The sequence below is a fragment of the Spinacia oleracea genome, chromosome 2, assembly GCF_020520425.1.
Source record: "Spinacia oleracea cultivar Varoflay chromosome 2, BTI_SOV_V1, whole genome shotgun sequence".
NCBI classification, from domain to species: Eukaryota; Viridiplantae; Streptophyta; class Magnoliopsida; order Caryophyllales; family Amaranthaceae; genus Spinacia; species Spinacia oleracea.
Genome location: NC_079488.1, coordinates 103,133,564 through 103,142,215, shown reverse-complemented (window position 1 = coordinate 103,142,215; position 8,652 = coordinate 103,133,564). Strand labels below are relative to the sequence as shown.

The 8,652-nt window shown below is 33.2% G+C and overlaps 1 long non-coding RNA gene across 1 annotated transcript; it reads right to left on the bottom strand.

Annotated features, from left to right (window-relative positions):
• Positions 1-5,232: 5,232 nt before the first annotated feature.
• On the bottom strand, positions 5,233-7,077 carry LOC130467141 (uncharacterized). The gene is made up of 2 exons (XR_008927301.1): positions 6,805-7,077; positions 5,233-5,562 (listed from the first exon to the last, which is right to left on the bottom strand). It is a non-coding gene; the product is annotated as an uncharacterized lncRNA (long non-coding RNA).
• Between the last annotated feature and the right edge of the window lie 1,575 nt (positions 7,078-8,652).

The following is an 8,652-nucleotide window of genomic DNA, read 5'->3' as shown; positions in this document are numbered from 1 at the left end:
ATATTAAAAGGTCTAGGGCAATCGACTCACCAATGAACAACAATCCAGGATGATAAACAATATTAATAATCAATAAAACAGTTAATTAGACTAGCATTCTCTCTTGAATCGATATTAATCATAGACTTAGAATTAACGGGCTCTCGTTACGTATTAATCCCAATTCTACCTATTGAAACATGCCTAAATATCAAATTGCATCTCTCGAATCATAACTTGATATTGCTAGACTAATACAATTAGACCTGCGTAATTTCAATCGCATAGTAAATGAAAACAATCAATAGGCATAAACCAATAATACCAACAATCAACAATAATTAGTCATCCCTTCATATTAATTTATGCATTCCCAAAATCCTAGAGTGAAACTACTCACGCATATTTGAAATAACCAATGCAAACATATTAATTTAAAATATGATTCAAACAAAGTAACAAAACAAGGCAAGAATTAATACCTAAACGAAGAACGAGCGAGTAAATGAAAAATTGAAAATTTGATTAAAAATAAACTAAGTGTTTGATAGTAATTTTGGGAGAATAAAAACAAGCACTCAAAATAAACCAAGTGTTTAAAGCTAGAAAACAAAGTGATTACAATGAGCTAAGGGCTCCATATATATAGTCTTGCCCAAAGTTAGAAGGAAAAACCGGAAATAAACTAAATGAAACGCGCGCTCAGGTTGTCGTCGCCCAATCGGGATTTTGGCTCGCAATCAAGTCGATCGGGAAGAATTCTGCCCGATCGGGCGGATGAGAAAGGCTTCACAGTGGCTGCAAGATGGGAGCCCGATGGGCACCAGGCGAAGTCTTCCCGATCGGGCGCGTGCTGGAGCAGTTAATGTTCTTTGTTTCTCGCCCGATTATCTCCATTCGCCCTCCAGTCGTAGGGCGACCGGCTAAACGCATCCTACATCAATATTATCACCAAGTCTAACCCTTGGGGCTCAAATGTAAGCATCATAGGCTCCCAAGAGTTGACAATAATCTCACCGAACCTCCTCGGGATCGTGTAGTGGCCCATATCATCATGAAACGAGCCTAAAAAGGCCAATTTCTCATTAAACGAACCTGAAAAGGCACACTCAATAACACAGATTAGTACTCAAAATGGCTCCTAAGAGCTCATTTAACATAGAAAAGTACTAAGGGACGAGGGTAAAAACTCTATATATAACGCATATATCACAGTTTACATGGAGCAATAAACAAGAGGGGGTGGATAGGGTGCTTTCTAGAATTGACAGAGTGTTGGCTAATGCTAGCTGGACTGATATGTTCCCTGCAGTAATGCTAGCTGGACTGATATGTTCCCTGCAGTGGAGGCTAACTTCTTACCTGAAGGCTTGTTTGACCATAACCCTATGATCCTTAAGGGTTATAGAAGAACTAACATCAAGAAACCATTCAGGTTCTACAATATGTGGACATGTGCTGACAATTTCATGGGTTTGGTTCGGAGGAATCGGAACAAACAGGTTCATGGTTGCCATATGTTTAGAATCCAGCAAAGATTGAAATGGCTCAAAGTTGATCTGAAATTACTGAATAAAGCTGGTTTTAGCAATGTTGAGGCTGAGGATGTGAAGGCATATGAAGATCTCTTACAGAAGCAAACTAGACTTCATCAGTCTCCTGGTGATATCATAGCTGCTACTGAGGAGAAACAGGCTGCATAATTCTACAGAATTGCTCATCGGGTGTACCTCTCCTTCTTGCAACAAACTGCCAAACTTCAGTGGTTGGAAAAAGGGAATGAGAACACCAAACTCTTTTATCAGAGCATCAAGCACAGAAGGCAACAAAACACAATTTACTCAATCTTTGATATGAGTGAGAACTGGACAGATACTCCATATGGGGTTAAAATGGCCTTTTCCCAATTCTATTCAGATCTTTTTTGCAACAAAACGGACCAGAGAGTTCCTGTCAACCCTTTGATAATGGATAGGGGGCCAAGGCTGAATAAGACCAAACTTAGGCGAGGGTCTCACGAGCCCCCGAGTGATAACATTTGACTTAAGGGTCATCACTAGGAATGTGAACAGTTCCCTCACGAGTCGTTGGAAATCTGTTGACATGAACTGATACTTCTAACAGAGTCATTGAAGATGTTCATATAGTGAATGGAGTTTTTTAAAATCGGATACTTAACTAACTTTGGATAATTCTAGTGACATTTTATTAAAGAAGAATGAATAAACCTCAACACTTAACGGGCTGATGACATTTTATTAAAGATGCATGAATGAATAAAACTCAAAACTTAACGGGCTGATGACATTTTTTTTAAAAATGAATGAATAAATCTCGAAACTTAACGGGGAAAAAAAAACTTATGAACTCTCATTTTTTTGAAAACGGAAACTTAAACTTATTTTGATTTTCATTTTAAAAAAAGAAATTTAACTTAGAACTCAAACTTGATGATTTTCTATTTTTAGGAAAAAAAACCCAATACTATGAATATTTGAAAGCCGTTACACGAAAAATTTTAGTACAATTAGATTTCAAAAAAAACATACACTGTCTTAAAATAAATTTTACTCGAAAAAACATCTACCCAATTATCATCATACGGAAGGAAAAACACTTCCTTAACCTCTTTTCATTTTATTTTGTAATAATCGATAAAAAAGTTAATTGATACTCCGTAACCTTTTGCTAATGTCTTGTCAAGTCTCATATGAATTATTTAGTGGTTTAGTTTGTTTTCTAATTGTAGTTATGAAAATCAAATATTATGATGGAATTTATGACGATGTAGTAGATGTACATTTTGTTAATTATGTGTGGAAAATAATTGATATTGGTCTTATCAAGCATCTGAATTATTTAAACTAGTAGGGATTCAAAATTTGCTAAACAACATGCAATAACATTTTTGATATTTTAGAGATCCGAGACAAAATAAAAATATATGAGTCCTCTATATTTTTTATAAAATAATTTATAATTAAATATTAATTTAAATACAATTCAGTTGTGTCATAATAAAACAAAGGTACATTTTAATGCAATTTGTTTCACACGAAGTACGATTTGATATTTCGTAAATTATAGTTGATTATATTTTAATCGATTTATTTTGTTTCACATAACTTGTTTTTGCATATTGTTACCCGTAAATGATGTAATTAATATTACGGAATAACATGTTACTTTTTTTTTTCAAAAATAGTAATTGTGAATTGTGAATTGTGAATCATGAGCTTTGAATTATTTTCAGAAAAATGGGTAAAATAAGATTTGAATCACTTAAAACTATTAAGAGGATATATTTCTTAGTACAAAAATGATTAGTGCATTTTGACCGGCACAAATTTTAATGAAAGTAAATTGATTTTATCAAAATAAGACGTACTCCGTAAGTGGAGTAAATAGAAAAATAAACAAGTTAAAAGATAGTAAAGGTATTAAAATATTTAAGTTAATAAATTATACTCCCTCCGTCCCGGAATACTCGACCCGGTTTGACCGACACAGAGTTTAAGGGACTTGAATTGACTTATTTAATTTAATAGGTAGTAGTTGATAGTGGGGTATTATTTTAATGTAGTTAGTGGGAAATGTGTAAAGGGGTGGGGTTAGGGAGAGTAGGGGTTGAATTTTTAATTATTTTTTGTATGGAGTAGGGGGTAGGTGGGTTAATAGGGGTGGAGTGAGAAATAATATAATATTGTTAGAATATTTCCATTTTTAGAAACAGGTCAAGTATTAAGGGACGGCCCGATAAGGAAAACGGGTCAAGTATTCCGAGACGGAGGGAGTAATAACAAAAAATTTAAGATAGTTAATAAAAAAGTGATGTATTTTCAAGATAGTAAATACCAAAATTTCCAACGTACAAACTAAAAATATCATTTTAAATATAGATTGAGTTTTGTAATAATAAAAACAAAATTAAAATATTTTGATGTAATTTGTTTCATATAATTTGTAATTCAATAAACGACGTATTGTAATCAATTATTTGGTTTTTGGTTTTGTACTTCGTAAATGATTTTATATACCATATTTTTATCTATTATCCCTAAATATTTTGAAAAATAGTATCATAATTTATTAATGTGTTGGCTTAATAGGCTAATATGATTTGGCTTATAAACCAAGCTCATGAATTTTCTTATAATAATTCTCAATAAACTAGAGAACGCTACAATAGTGTAAATTCATCTGATCTGGTGGAATCGCTATGTTGAAGTTGTAATATTTTATTCCGTATGCTGCAACCCCGATGAAGATAGTTGTGATCGATGTTGATATTCTTGGTGTTGGGAGTGGTGAGATGGATGTAGACAAAGCAAAAGACCATGAACTTGTGTATGCTATGGATTTCATTGAATACATACATTACTTGCATTAGAAAGAATTTGATTTTTCAAGTCTACGAACCGTGAATGTTGATAAGTTCCCTGTGTTGGCCTGGTTAACATTTCTGAATCAGACGGAAAAAGATGCATCCACATTATATAAACATGTCTAACTTATAATATGATGATGTCTTAACTTCGGTGTCCTTTATTTTGAAGATGATGATAAAAATTGGACATTCAAAATTATGCTTAAGAATGTCAGTGTTTCAAACTCAACTTATGTGTGTTATGTTGAGAAAGTCGATGTGTTTTATTTTCTTGTTCAACCTTCTGAACTTAGGTTTGAAGATTTGGATGACGTGCTTAACTAAGAACCTAAGGCATAAGTGATTGAGTGGGGCAAGAGTTCAAAGTACGGGTTCAGAACGTATGTTGAATGACGTTGCGGTGAATAGAAGTTACGTTGTAACTCTTAGGTACCCAGCGTTGAAACCTTAGTGAGTCATGACACGTTTAACAACTTTATACATATTTGTGGTCAAATATTGTTTTCAAATGCAAATGTTGATTGGTTAATTTTATATTCAATGTAGATTACACTTCTTGTTTCTTCTGTCAAGATATATTGTTGAAAACTTTAATTTCACTATTGCAAAAACTTAACAGCACTGACATGTTGCAAGTTCGTAACTGATTCCCACTCTCGCAAGAAGAGTGCTAAATAAATTTTCATTAGAAACTCGTTGACTTGATTTTGTTTTTATGTTGTGCGTTTTTAATGTAATATATAGTTCCAATTACTTTGATATATTCATGAACGAAATGGAGTGATTGTCATTTTCTCTTTGATATAGCAGAGTAGCAAGCAACAAACATTGGTTTATTTAAACAAAAAAACATGACACATATACTGTTTGTAACACCCCCGATTTACTAACTTTAAATAAATGAGAAATAATACATACTTTATAGATATTTGCGGAAGCTTACACCTAAATCGGAGGCATCACCGCCACACTTGACCACATTGTCAAGTGCTAAGGCTTACAAAACTTAAACTATTACAACTCGATTACTAGGTGGTCTATTTACAACTGAAAAGTATTAAACTGTCATAAAAGACTATACGATAACACTTGAGCTCCTTCATCTTGAATTGCGATCTTTCACGATCAATCTGCTCCAGTTAATATTGACTGCTCACCATAGAGGACAAATTCCAAAAGGATCGTCGCAGGGCCACCTTAAGAAAAAGACATGGCCGCAAACACACATAGCAAATAAACACACACGTCAGCAAAAAGCTGAGTAATCACCCGTTACAAACAGAAACATACTAAAATAGAGTAATAAAGTGTCATGTAAATAATGTAGTATGAAACTACATTTCAAGTATGATCCCAAAAATAAAACTAACTCCATACTATACGGAAACTATAAATCTTCTCTTCATATGAACCTCAAATATATTGATATGATCTTTTCCTCTACTAAACGTACTCAACCCAATAGGTGCCATATTTGCTCTTTGTTCTATACCTAGCCTTGGACATGGGTAATTCGAATAATAAACCAACAAGTATAAAAACTTGAAACTCTCAATAGCTACTAGAAAGACTCTCTGAGTCAAGGCCACTTTTGGACCAAATCCCACTTTTGGGGAGATTAAGAAAAATAAAGATTGTATCTTGCTCCTCTACTGATGGTTATCATCTCCTTACCAACATGCCAAGGACTAAGGTCTATAACGTTGAGCCTCAAACCAAGAATATATAATTACCGTCTTCACATAATATCTCATAATATGATCAATAATAACTGATACCCATTCTAGGTTAATAATATACTTCTCAACGGCACAAAAGTTCCCAAATAACATTACTCGTGATACTTTAAATTCTTGAACGGAAAAGAAACTTATATATAAATCCTCAATCATCTTCAATAATAATGGACTAATCCTAACTAATCAATACTCTCGCCACCATAGAAAAACCTTCATTAACCTAGTGATATCCTCATTGGAAATAACCGTAAAACAACTCATCAATAATGTAAGACAAAATATTTAAGCCCAAACAAGTAATAAACTGCACGCACATAAAAATAATAACACAACACTACTAATCCACCCATAAATATCACCAAGTATACACTATATGATGTAGTATTACGGAAGACCACATGTAAATAACCAAATCATAATACTCAAAATCTACGAAATCGAACTCCATGAACTACAACCGATTAATACAACAAATAACATTAAGGGACTAAGTGCGCGTGATTACACATAATAATTAATAAATATGAATAACTCAATAGACTAGGTCTGTGTGATTACAATAACTATACAAACAACTCGAGGGACTAATTAAAAGTGTGTGATTACAAATAATAATATACACGAACAATTAGAAGGGACTAAGTGTGATTACAATTTACATATACAGATAATTCGAATAGACTAAGTACGTGTGATTACCTTTCCGGAAATATTAACGGTTGTATAAAGAAAATCCAAAACCAAAGATGCACATAAAAATCAGTTCAATGACTTTGGTGAAGATTTAATCGAGATGATGGTATGATGATCAAAGGTCAGAGTTGATCTTTATAATTGAAAAGGGGCTGATGGAATATGATTATCATGGGTTCTCTAATGATTCTTATAAAATAATAATGGTGTTTTCCTCTTGATCTCCATATTTGCACAAAGTAGCAAATCAACGCCAAAAGGGAGAAAAGGAAAAGAAAACGGTTTCATATCATTATGAAATTATTTCTAGGGTTTAAATGAGTATATATATACTCCCATAAATAGAATCCTACTAAGTTTAAAATAGTGTTTAGATTTTTAAAACTATTAATAAATTGTGTAATTTAAGAAAACTCATTTAATAAGTAGATAAAACTATTTTTAACTATCGAATACATTTTACGAAATCATAAAATAGTGGGGTATTACACTGTTACGATTAGAATATTGTGTTAATATTGTAATGTTCTGGATATGTTTTTTTTCATGGAATGTCCTAGATATGATAAGTTACTTAAATAACCTTTCTGTGATGTACTATATATACGTTGAGAATTAATGAGAATAGACGAGTTGGATTAATATTTGTCATAGTATCATGACCCTAGGTTAAAAACCCTAGTTTTCTTTCCGCTCGAGAAAAATTGTTTGGAGATTGAGAACAACAGTCCACAAAATTGCTGAGAACCCGTGAGTTTTTTGTTGGTTTGCAATTTCAATTACCACGCAAGCATCTTTTCTTTGTTATATTAATGGGCAAGGACGATGAAATACCCAAGGCTGAGGCACCAGTTGATCTCGACTATTACCTACGACCGAGTGATGGTCTAGGAGTTTTGATTACACCGATTAAATTAAGGGAGGTGTCGAACTATGATGAGTGGGCTAAGGCCGTAAGACGTTTGAATATTTCCAAATTTAAATTTGAGTTTCTTGATGATACGATTTGTGTACGAACATCAGATGCTAACAAGATGAAACATTGGATAGCCATTAGTTCAATAACCAAACGCGTGCCACGAATAATTAGGAACAAACCCGCAAATACAATGTAGAACCCGCAAATTTAGATTTCCTCCCCTCGAATATTATCGTATTATTAAGTTCCTACAAAATAATACAATAACCCTCAATTGAATATTCCTCTCACTAATATATTTTCTCTCTTATTTTCTAGCTAGGCATAAACCTTCTTTTATAGCTAAACTAAAAACCCTCATAAACTAGGATACATTAAACTTGCCTTCCAAGTATAATATCTTAGTTGTACATATACATACCAAAATTCTATCTACTTTCCTAATTACAAACCTATGTAAACTAGGAAATATATTAATTAGCAAACAACATCTTTGGCCGACGTGATGTGCATTAATACAAAACCTAGTGTAATATTGGAATTCTCCTTGCAACCTTGTTGTCCAGTACTTCTTGGCCCAAGTCCCCAAATCCCAAATATCAATTGTAGCTATTAACAAGTTTTTCTTGCACACAAGATCATAACTAACCATTCTCATGTCCAAATTACGACTTTGTCCCCAAACTCCAATCCGACCTTTCTTCGATTTAATTAAGTTGCATTTAATTCCTAACAAACCTTCCCTTAAACTCAACTTTATCTCTTCACAAACCAAAGAACAACTTTCGAAGTTGTTTCCGATGAAACATTCATCGGTATGGAAGAAACTGACCATATTAGGATGTCGTCGGGATCCTTTCCATGAGGAGGATAAAGATGATGTTGTGCACCTATTGTAGTCAGGTTGGTTGATATTGTTTCTTTGTGATCAATCT